At 47.6% G+C, this 12,385-nt stretch overlaps 1 protein-coding gene across 10 annotated transcripts in view; it reads right to left on the reverse strand.

Moving 5' to 3' along the window:
• Positions 1–12,385, reverse strand: part of TENM4 (teneurin transmembrane protein 4) — a 668,032-nt gene that overhangs the window by 160,795 nt on the left and 494,852 nt on the right. The window lies entirely within an intron of this gene.

Raw genomic sequence — 12,385 nt, forward strand, 5'->3', positions numbered from 1 at the left:
CCTTGATCATCTTATAGCAATAAATGTAATTTTATTATATAACCCCTGCCCACCTAGCTGGGCTGCCCCAGTCACATCTTGGTTACCCCCCTCTGCACACATTCCTGCTTGATAACATCCTTCTTAAATTGTGGTGCCCAGAATTGGACACAGTATTCCATGTGTGGTCTGACCAAGGCAGAATAGCAGAATAGAGTGGAACTATTACTTCCCTTGATCTAGAAATAATAACAATTTATTATTATTTATAGCCCGCCCATCAGGCTAGGTTCCCCCAGTCACTCTGGGCGGCTTTCAACAGAGCATTAAAACAGAATAAAACTTTAAACATTAAGAACTTCCCTAAACAGGGCTGCTTTCAGATGTCTTCTAAAAGTCAGATAGTTGTTTATTTCTTTGACATCTGAAGGGAGGGTGTTCCACAGGGCGGGCGCCACTACTGAGAAGGCCCTCTGCCTAGTTCCCTGTAACCTCACTTTTTGTAGTGAGGGAACCACCAGAAGACGGTCCGGGATGAACAATGGGGGTGGAGACACTCCTTCAGGTATACTGGGCCAAGGCCATTTAGGGCTTTCAAGGTCAGCACCAACACTTTGAATTGTGCTCGGAAACGAACTGGGAGCCAATGTAGGTCTTTCAGGACCAGTGTTATATGGTCTCAGTGGCCGCTCCCAACCACCAGACTAGCGTCTGCATTCTGGGTTACTTGTAGTTTCCGGGTCACCTTCAAAGGTAGCCCTACATAGAGCGCATTGCAGTAGTCCAAGCGAGAGATAACTAGAGCATGCACCACTCTGGCGAGACAGTCCACGGGCAGGTAGGGTCTCAGCCTGTGTACCAGATGGAGCTGGTAAACAGCTGCCCTGGACACAGAATTGACCTGACCCTCCATGGACAGTTGTGAGTCCAAAATTAACTCCAGGCTGCGCACCTGGTCCTTCAGAGGCACAGTTACCCCTTTGAGGACCAGGGAGTCCTCCACACCTGCCCGCCCCGTCCCTCAAAAACAGTACTTCTCTCTTGTCAGGATTCAACCTCAATCTGTTAGCCGCCATCCATCCTCCAACCGCCTCCAGACACTAGACTTTGGTTGATGCAGCCTAGAATAGCATCAGCTTTTTTTTGCTGTTGCATCACACTGTGGACTCATGTTAAGCTTGTGGTCCACCAAGACCCCCAGATCCTTTTCACGTGTACTGCTAGTAAGCCAGGTGTCCCCCATCTTATATTTGTGCAGCTGGTTTCATGCCAGAGACATTCCCAGCCACCGGGGATTGGACCTGGGACCTTCATGCAGTGGCGTAGCGTGGGTTGTCAGCACCTGGGGCAAGGCAAGTAATTTGCGCCCCCTAACCCGTGGATTTGCGCCCCCTAACCCGTGGATTTGCGCCCCCTAACCCCCAGATGTTGCGGCCGGCCCCCCTGCACCCCCCACGCTATGCCACTGCCTTCATGCAAAGCAGATGATGTCCCACTGAGCTGTAGCTCTTCCCCTTAACAGATCAACAGATTAGGATACTTGCCTAATTGTTTATTTTCTTACAGTGCATTTATTTATTTTAGTGGATTCCGACTTCGGAGGACGTCAAAGTCAATTAACAGCAAAGAATAAAAAAGCTGTATTGAAACCAGAGACATCCAGCGCAACTCCGAGAAAGACGACATCCCTAAAGCTGTGTAGTTATTTACATAATTCAAAATATCTATGTAGCAGAACTCCTGCTTCTTGCCTGAGCAGGCAGCATTAATTTATTCCATATACGATGTAATGCTTTTGCTAAATAACTCCAGAAAAACCAGAAACATACACTATTTCTTGTCTTCAAACTTCATTTTGTTTTAATGACAGCTCAAACTATTAGTGTTTACAATTTGCTTTTCATATAGGAAAAAACACACATGGCTTATTAAACACACTTTTTTTTTTTTTTTACCCGCAAAGAGAAAACAAAGATCATTTTGATGATTTATTCGCCGACGTTTGCATGAAGACAGGTACGGCGGTGTGTGTGGCGTTTGGCGAAATGACAAAATACCATGGTTCGTTTGAGTCTATTGTTTCTGGTTCACACTCCATGCAATGTGTGTCATATTAAAAGAGGATGTAATCATATAGGAGCGGCCTTAACTTAGCTAGATCTCTCTGTGTGTGCGTGTGTGTCCCCACTGAAACAAGTTAGAAACAATGGAAGCGGTGAGGAAAAAACTCTCTTTTTAAGAGCTTGGTTCAGGTTTTTGCTGCAACTGAGCCATTTCACAAACCTCTCACAAAAATTAACCGTTGAACTATCCAATAAAAGAGGTCTTAAAAGCACAAGCCTTTCTAGATGACGCACTGCTCACTGTGAGGCATTGGTCACTGTACTCTGACGTAAAAGATATCCGTACTGGGCCCAATCCGGTCAACAATAGAAAGTGTCCTTTCAAACTGCATCACGGTGTGGTACGCTGGTTTAACATCATCAGATAGGAAGCACCTACGGAGGGTGGTGAATACAGCACAAGATATTATGGGCTATCCCATGAATCTGCTGGATGAAATAGCAGAAGAAGGTTGCCTCAGGAGAGTGAGGAAAAGTCTCAGGGATGATTCACACCCTGGCTGGCACTTTCTTGATCTCCTGCCCTTGGGCAGAAGATATAGAAGCATGACTAGTCGCACCAACAGGGTAAAGAACAGCTTCTATCCGTGGGCTGTTAGGCTGCTGAATGAAAAGATAACAAGAGGGCAACTGACTTTTGGGTTTGGTGGGTGTGCGTCCGTAAACGAGGGGAATTAAGACTAAGAGAGCTGAGTGGGGGTGCTCGTGTAATCTCACTGTATGCAAGTTGTACAAGTGACAATAAGGGATTTCAATGATGATGATTTCAAATTACTTCATCTCCAATAAAAGGAGAGGGGTACACCAGTGGCGTAGCATGGGGGTGCAGGGGGGGGCCCGGCCGCACCGGGCGCAACATCTGGGGGTTAGGGTTAGGGGGCGCAAATCCATGGGTTAGGGGGCGCAAATTACTTGCCTTGCCCCGGGTGCTGACAACCCACGCTACGCCACTGGGGTACACGCTGCTCCAAAGAGAGGTCTAAACTTGTAAGACGAACCCCGCTGGGTTAGAACAAAGGCCACAAGGATCAGATTTGCCCAAGATCAAAAGGATTTGAATCCCGTTTAGAATAATAGAATAATAGAGTTGGAAGGGACCCCAAGGGTCATCTAGTCCAACCCCTTGCAATTCAGGAATCTCAGCTAAAGCATCCATGGCAGATGGCCACCCAAACTCTGCTTAGAAACCTCCAAGGAAGGGGAGTCCATAGCCTCCCAAGGGAGACGCTTCCACTGCCAAACAGCTCTTACTAGGTCTTAATCCAGCAGTTGCTGTTTTTCTCCTTTTTAAAGGACTGTCAGCTGGATAGAGCAATGTGCATGCACACGAAAGCTTATACCAAGAGCAAACTTAGTTGGTCTCTAAGGTGCAACTAGACATTTTTTTTATTATTTTATATACAGTGGGACCTCTGGTTATGAACAGGATCCGTTCTGGAGCCCCGTTTGCAACATGAGCAGAATACAACCCGTGTCTGCGGGTTGCGACTCGCCACTTCTGCGCATGACATCATTTTGAGCGTCTGCGCATGCGCAAGCGGCAAAACCTGGAAGTAACCCTTTCCGGTACTTCCGGATCACCACGGGACGCAACCTGAAAAGATTTAACCTGAGGCAAACATAACAAGAGGTATGACTGTGTATCAACTGCGTTGGACCAACATGGCTATCTACCTGAATCTAGAGCATTTTGAGGCACAACTTGCGCGGGGCGAACATCTAAGGGCACCACGTTGACTACTCCTGTCTCCTTAGCGGCGCACCTCTCAGGGCATCTGTTCACGGAGCTGTGGGAGCCTGTTTAGTCCCCTGAGACCCACAGTGCAGACCTCGGAGACAGCAGAGTCACAAAACACTTGCCAGTTGGCAAGCAGCAAGCATGATATAGTGCAGCAAGCTTGTTAAAGCTGCCTTGCCCTGTCCTGCAATTACCCATGTGAATTACTTTTTCTCCGGACAAAATGCAATTATATATATTAAAGAGATGGACAAATTGGCTGGTCTCCCAATAGATCTTCCTCCTCTCCCTCCCCCACCTCGCTTTCAGATTAATTATCCACCCTCTGGCGGGCTTGGGTGGGCCAGCAGAACAGCAAATGTTGCAATATTTCTTCCTTATTTATCTACTGGGTAGCATCATGCTTAATTACTAGGGGTCTCTCTCTCTCCCTCTCTCTCTTGGGCTAGAGGCCAAGGCTATGCCTTCCCAACACCAGGCCTTATTAGAGGCTTTGCTAATGAAAATGCATGTTAAGAGTTACATATTTTATAGCCTCCGTGCTTTGCTCGCGGCTCCCCAGGCATCGAGGAACGAACAAGCCGGCGTCAAGGAGAAACCAAACCAAACAAAACCCAAGCGCTGCGAATTTAGCAGGGCAGGGAGGGCAGCATAGCTGTCAACCGTCCCTTATTTGGCAGGAAAGTCCCTTATCCCAGCGCCGTGTCCCGCTGCTGTCCCTTATTGATGATGTCCCTTAAATTTCCCAGGTTTCAAAGGAAGCAGCTCCTCTCCCTCCCTCCCTGCCGGCCAGGGAGGAGGGAGGCTCCAACTGTGTTGCTTGGCTGCGTTGCTCACCCAATAAGGAGTCTAAGAACGACTGGGGGGTGGAGCTTGCATGCCTTGTGCCGATCAAATCGGCCGCGTTGCCTGGGGACTCGCTTTTGCTCAGCGCTTCCCAGCGGAGAGGTGACGGTGGTTTTCCTTGCTGCATCCCCTTTGCTGGGTTGCTGCGCTGTGGGAACCACCACTTGCGGCTTCGTTTGGCTGCTGGCTGGGCTTTCTGCCTTTGGCTCGGAGGGGCTCAGAAGTTGAACATACCTGTGCTGGGAAAATCCCTTATTTTGGCTGCTGATCCCTTATTTTCGAGGCTGCTGGTCCTTTATTTTAAAATCTGCAAGTTGACAGCTACGGAGGGCAGTAGCTTGCATGCAGTTAGAACCAGCAGCAATTTCCAAGGAACAGATCTCGGCTCTGCTTTGTTACTGCAGGTGAAAGGCCAGCCAGCCGCTTGCACCACCTGTGCCCATGTTTTTGCAACAGCAGCCGCTCCCCGTCGAAACCAACGGGCTTCTGGACTGCAGAACAGCCAAAATGGGCTCAGGGCAATAGATCAGCTGCAGTACTCCGGCTGCTTCCCTTCTTCCTGGTTTCCGTGTTGTGGTGCACAACTGGCTGGGGACACTGCAAAGGTGCGTAATTATGTGTCACCAGCCAGAAGGCGAACTTGTACCGTGGGCTTTCTGGAAGCTGCAGCGGAATGAATCCTAACTCTTGCGTACCTTTGGGGGGTGAAGTCAAATTGTTGGGAGGTTGCAGTGCCTGCTGTGGTTGCAGAGAGACGCCAGGCCCGTTGGCCAGGCAGCTCTGTGTTACAAAGATGTCTGCAAATGTGATATTAAGGCTGGCAGCATCAACCCTGCTGCGAGGGAATCCCTTTCTGATGACTGCAGTGCCTACAGATATGTAATGAAGGTGCCTGGTGAGCTTTTCTGGGGAGAGCATCCCACAAATGGGGAGCCACTGAAGAAAAGGCCCCGTTCTCATGTTGCCACCGTCCGGACGTCTCACGGGGGGAGGGGGTACACAAAGAAAAGCCTCAGATGGTGATTTCAGGGTCTGGGTTGTTTTCTATAGGGAGAGGCGGCCCTTGAGTCACTTCAGTCTCGAGTGATTTAAGGCTTCATAGGTCAAAGCCAGCACTTTGAACTGGGCCTGGAAACTAAGTATTGGCAGGATAGAACTTTTTTTATGTATGCTACAACAGCTGCAAGAATTCTCATTGCAAAGTATTGGAAGACACAAGATCTACCCACTTTGGAAGAATGGCAGATGAAGGTGATTGACTACATGGAATTGGCAGAAATGACTGGCAGAATCCGGGACCAGGAAGAAGAGTCGGTGGAAGAAGATTGGAAGAAATTTAAAGATTACTTACAGAAATATTGTAAAATTAATGAATGATAGAATGATGTTGGATAGAAATTAAGTGGTTTCTAGCTGTAATGCTTTAAGAGAATATGAAAAAAGGTCTATAAATGGGTAAAAGCTTAATGGTAAGGATTTGCTGAACTAATAAATTTAAGTGGAATACAAAAAAGGGAGGTATGAGGAGGTCCGGGGAAATAAGCTTAAGGAAAATAAGAAACGGAAAATTAATGTGCTTTTATCTGTTTTTATTTTGCATTTTTCTTTTTCTTTTTCCATTTTTTATTGCAATGTGTTAAAAAATCTTAATAAATATCTTATATATAAAAAAAGGAAACTAAGTATTGGCATTATATGCTCAAGTGAGCAACAGGTGAGCAACAGGGCTGCTCAATTCCGCACTAGCTGAAGTTTCAGAACCATTTCAGAGGACACCCCACATATAACATGCTGCAGTAATCTAGCCTAGAGGTTACCCGAGCGTACAGCATTGCTTTTGACTGTTGGTTTGGTTTGTTTTCCCTCTTTGCTTTAAAAAACAGTATCTGTAATTCTACATATCTTGGTCTTCCTCGTGAACACTGAGAGATCCCTCTCTAGTTCCTTTGTGGCTAAGGCTGTGTGCACTTCACCCCTTACTCCTGGGTCTATTATGCTCCCACTACTAGTGTCTGAAGCCAAGCGGACTTGCTTTTTAAGTAACAGTCCATAGGTACCCATAGGCAGCTTCCTGAGAAACACTGCTGTTTGATGTGCTTACCCTCAAGCCAGTTTCCGAACGATTAGAAAACGAAAGCTGTGGTTCAGCTGAGGTGTGTACAGTTAATAAAAATAAAAATAAAAATAAAAATAAAAATAAAAATAAAATTTTTTATTTATACCCCGGCCAGAGCTGGGCTCAGGGCGGCTAACACCAGTAAAATTACAGTAAAAACGTAATAGGAAAAAAAACACCCCAACTTAAAATACAGGTTAAAATGCCATTTAAAATGCAGCCTCATTTGAAAAGTAGCCCATAGATCAAAGCTATAAGGGGAGGGAAACATAAGGGTCAGACTGAGTCCAAAACAAAGGCCAGGCAGAAAAGCTCTGTCTTGCAGGCCCTGCGGAAAGATGTCAAGTCCCGCAGGGCCCTAGTCTCTTGTGACAGAGCGTTCCACCAAGTTGGGGCCAGTACTGAAAAGGCCCTGGCCCTAGTTGAGACCAATCTAAGCACCTTGCGACTTGGGACCTCCAAAGTGTTGTCATTTGTGGACCTTAAGGTCCTCTGTGTGGCATACCAGGAGAGGGGGTCCCATAGGTACGTGGGTCCTAGGTCACATAGGGCTTTAAACTTGATGATGGCTCCAGCGAACTGGGGTTTGGAGGGGGGAAACAATGGGTGTCGGGGTGAAGACATCCACACCCTCTCTCAGGTGTGAAAAGCAACATTAAAAAAGCAAATTGGGACACAGCTGGGGGGAAGGGGGGGAATGGGGACGACCTCACTGCCTTTCAAACCACTAATGGGTACATAGTGGAAGTTCTGGCTCCACAGATATTGGGGCTCATCACCCGAGTTCTCTATTAGAATACATTGCAGAAAAATAAGGTGATTTTGGTTTAGGTTAATTGCGTGTTGAGACCTTTAAACCTCCCCCTTAAATAAATTCAGACAAGACTGAAATTTTGGTTTGGTTTTCAGCAGAATTTAGGCCACAACTTTACTGATTACAGAAAGTGACTGGTTGCATAGGCTCTGGTTCGACTAGCTCCCTGCCAAGCAGGTAGCACTGACCCAGGGTTCCGGCATAGGTCAGCCAAGGGTGAACACCTGGATAAGCGGAAAGCCGGGAACAGGCTATCTCCGCCACCCAAATGCCCCCCGGACTTAGGTACGGGCACAACCCCCTCTCAGGGATTGACCAAACCATCAAGCCCCTGGATTCCTTTAACTGTATACCCTTCACATAGGGATGGCGAGAGCGTTCTCCCATCCCTATCACCTGAACCAGAGCCTATCCGCAACCTTACAAGTTGTGATGATTTGCTAAGCAGCAGGCGAAACCCAAATGGCACCAGTCAATCAGCCAAGTAGGGAAAATTCCTGCCGTGCCCCTGTCCCAGCGACAGACGACACACAACGGCATAGCAAGGTCAAGCACTAAGCCCTTAAAGTAGGGAGAGGTGGGCGGGTGTTCCGAATGCACACACCGAAAGAGGAAGCTCTGGGTCACGTGCATGGGCATAAATAGGTCCTTTGAACCATTTGGACTGCGTCCCATTGGCCTGATTGAACCCTGCATCAAGAGACCTACCAATCGGGTGCAGTGGCTATCCAAACATACCCACCCACAACACAGGGTTAGGTTGCCAGGTCCAACCACAACACGTGTCCTCTTTAAGGGAGGACCCGATTTATCATTTAAATAATTTGGAAGACACTTTTCTGCTGTTCTATTCAAACGATGTGCAACCATACCAATGCAAATTGAGAACTGGGGAGTGGGGTGGAATCCACAATGAATCAACTGCACAACAAACAAGTTTTGAGATATATATATATACAGTGGTACCTCGGGTTAAGTACTTAATTCGTTCCGGAGGTCCGTGCTTAACCTGAAACTGTTCTTAACCTGAAGCACCACTTTAGCTAATGGGGACTCACGCTGCCGCCGCCGTGCAATTTCTGTTTTCATCCTGAAGCAAAGTTCTTAACCTGAGATAATATTTTTGGGTTAGCGGAGTCTGTAACCTGAAGCATATGTAACCCAAGGTACCACTATATATATATATAATGATATATATAAAATAAATATATTTGGAGGTCTCAGCACTGACTAGATTTGCTTCCCTGCACATCTGTCACAAATCAGCTCATGCACGTATTGCCCAACTTGTCCGAATGATGGAAACCCAGCTCACCGCCACCACCCGACAGATAATGTGGCAAAACACAGTTAATACTGATTGATGAAGGCAAGGGAAGCCCAGCAAATGAATGATAATTTTTCGGGAATCATGAGGCCACATCCTCAAAACTCTTGCTCTGTCTTATTCCTTTTCCGTACCTTCTAATGTTGGTCATTTATCACCCACGTTAGTAAGCTGGTTGGTGCAGATCCCCTCGCCAAGCAGAATGCTTTGTCTACGCTTCTGCGGACTCAAAGACCCGGTTCTCCGAGTGTAGGCTCAAAAATGTGGGCAATTAGAAAAAGGACTTGATGCCTGTCCCAAATTTGCACACTTTCACCATTGCTGCTGTGTTGTTGTTTTTCTGGTATTGGCCGAACTGTCTTCTTGGGCCTAAGTGCCCTTAAAGATAATGGCCATATTAAAGTAATTATTCAACAGTATAGAGCAGCGGTCAGCAAACTTTTTCAGCAGGGGGCCGGTCCACTGTCCCTCAGACTTTGTGGGGGGGGGAGACTATATTTTGAAAAGAAGACGAAAACAAATTCCCATGCCCCACAAATAACCCAGAGATGCATTTTAAATAAAAGCAGACGTTCTACTCATGAAAAACATGCTGATTCCTGGACTGTCCGTGGGCTGGATTTAGAAGGCGATTAGGCCGGATCCAGCCCCTGGGCCTTAGTTTGCCTACCCATAGTATAGTGTGTCACACCTTGATGTGCATTACAGTGGTACCTCGGGTTACATACGCTTCAGATTACAGACGCTTCAGGATACAGACTCCGCTAACCCAGAAATAGTACCTCGGATTAAAGAACTTTGCTTCAGGATGAGAACAGAAATTGTGCAGTGGCGGCGGCGCGGCAGCAGCGGGAGGCCCCATTAGCTAAAGTGGTGCTTCAGGTTAAGAACAGTTTCAGGTTAAGAACAGACCTCCGGAATGAATTAAGTACATAACCAGAGGTACCACTGTACCTCTGACCAGACCAGGACAAAACCAACAACATAGGAACAAGAAACAAGCCACACTGGATCAGGTCAAATGACACATTCCAGGTCTTTCCCCCCAAAAGCATACAGCCCTTGTCTCCAGCACATGAATGCAACAGGCCTCTCACACTGCAATTCAGGGTTGAGTACCCTTCCTCTGAAGAAGGAGGTCCTATATACAGGTGACTCCCCATTTACGCAGAGCTTGATTCCAAACCTGATCGCGCACCAGTGAAACCACGTAAAATGGGGAGTCATAGAATCATAGGGGCCCTGTGGGTCACCTAGCCACAACATCCATGACAGATGGCCACCCAACCTCTGCTTAAAAGTCTCCATGGAAGGAGAGTCCACAACCTCCCAAGGAAGACCAACAGCTCTTTCTTTTATAAAGTTTCCCCTGATATTTAGTTGGAATCTCCTTTCCTGTTGTTTGAAGCCACTGGTTCAAGCCGTATCCCCCAGAGCAGGAGAAAACAACCTTGCTTGCTCCCTCTTCCATGTGATATCCCTTGAGATATTGAAGATGGCTATCGTCATAGCTCCTCACATTCCCCTCTTTTCCAGGGTAATCATACCCAGCTCCTTCAACTGTTCCAGATAAGGCTTGGTTTTGAGACTCTTCATCATCTTGGTTGCCCTTCACTGCACACCTTCCAGCTTGTTGACATCTGTGTTGGGCCTGGGGGTAACCCATGAAACACTGTCCAGGACCGGTCCAGAATCCAGAGGTTCCAACAGGGCCAAGGCAGGACACAAGGCAGGAAACCAGGTACAGGATCTCAGGCAGGGTCTGGCATACAGCAACATTGCTCCCACAACCTGGGACAGGGTCCAACAGCCTTTTATCTTTGTCAGGGTAGTGGCCGGTCCTGATCCCCTGGCGACTCACCTCCCTGTTTTGCCCGAAGGCGAGCACTCCTCCTGCAAGTACTCAGGTCTCTCCTTCTCTCAGACCTTAGTCTCTGCAGCTCGGGAGACGTCGGTGGGTTACTAGACCCAGGGGCCGCCTCAGCCTCCCCTGACTAAACCGGTAGTGGAGCAGCTGTAAGTGATGGGCCCAGCTGGAGACAACAAGGTCATCCCCTCATCTGGAGCCAGGGCAGGCTCAGGCCCCAGCTGGTGTTTGTTGCAGGGGAACCTGTGCAGACTGGGACTCTTCAGGATCAGGCCCCAGACTTGGTTCAGATGATGCCTGAGGCAAAGGATCTGGTGCAGACTGCGTCTCGTCTGGTTCTGAGTCCGAGCCCAAGTCCCAGGCCATCATAACATCCTTCTTAAATTGTGGTGCCCAGAACTGGACACAGCACTACAGTTGGTGTGCAGTTTCTGCACATGCCGTAGAGCAGCCTTTCTCAACCTGTGGGTCCCCAGATGCTGTTGAACTACAACTCCCATCACCCCTAGCTAGCAAGGCCAGAGCTCAGGGATGATGGGAGTTGTAGTCCAACAAAATCTCGGGACCCACAGGTTGAAAACCACTGCCATAGAGGGAAGTGAGGGGCAGATGGGGCTCGTCAACCTGGGAAGGAATCTAGAAGAAGGAAAACTCAAGCTCAAAACCTCCACTGCCCTGCAGGATATCTCCAGGAGAAGAAAATGCTAAGGAATAAACCCTACACAAATCTGGAGTCCCTGAGATGGCACCTTGCACACCTCCTTCCGGCAACTCCTGCAGTCCAGCTGGTGCCAAACGTCTTGCTCTTCTTTCCTTTGGACCCCACCAGCGAGGCTGAGAGAGGGGCCTTGTCTTCTGGGCAGCTGAAGACCTCCATACACACCGCTCAGGTTTGTGCCTCAGGGAGGTCACTTTAGTGCTGCTAATGCAGTGGTTTGACTTCACCCCCGGAGGCATACTCCATTGTTTCTCAGGGCAGATGGATGCCAACAACTTCTTCACAGAGCACAGCTATTAAACTACAGATTTGTCTACTGCAAGATATAATGGTCAGCACCAACGCAGATACATTGGTACCTCAGTTTTCAAATGTAATCCACTCCAGAAGACCGCTCAAGTTCCGAAACGTCTGAAAATTCAACACGGAAAACTCAATATGGAAGCCGCGTGGCATGTTCGACTTCCGAGGCGCGTTCAAAAACCGAAACATTTACTTCCGGGTTTACGGCGTTTGAAGACCGAAATGTTCATCAACGGAGACATTCAAAAATGGGCAGGGGACAAGAATATTAATGGCACAAAAATGGAAACAAGAAGAATTACCAGCAAAAGAAGAATGGAGGATGAAGCTGATGGACTACGCAGAATTAGATAAATTAACAGGAAGGATTCGAAACCGGCGGGATCAGAGATTCTTAGAAGACTGGAGTAAATATATGAACTATTTGAAAAGTAACTGTGATGAACAGATTACGCTAGTAGGACTGCAAGAAGTTTTGTAAAGTGGATTATTTGAAATATTGCAAGAAAGACTATGAAGAGAACTATTAGTTAAGGATAATTACATGTAATACA

Source organism: Podarcis vaucheri (assembly GCF_965113315.1).
Source record: "Podarcis vaucheri genome assembly, chromosome: 4".
In the NCBI taxonomy this organism is placed as follows: Eukaryota; Metazoa; Chordata; class Lepidosauria; order Squamata; family Lacertidae; genus Podarcis; species Podarcis vaucheri.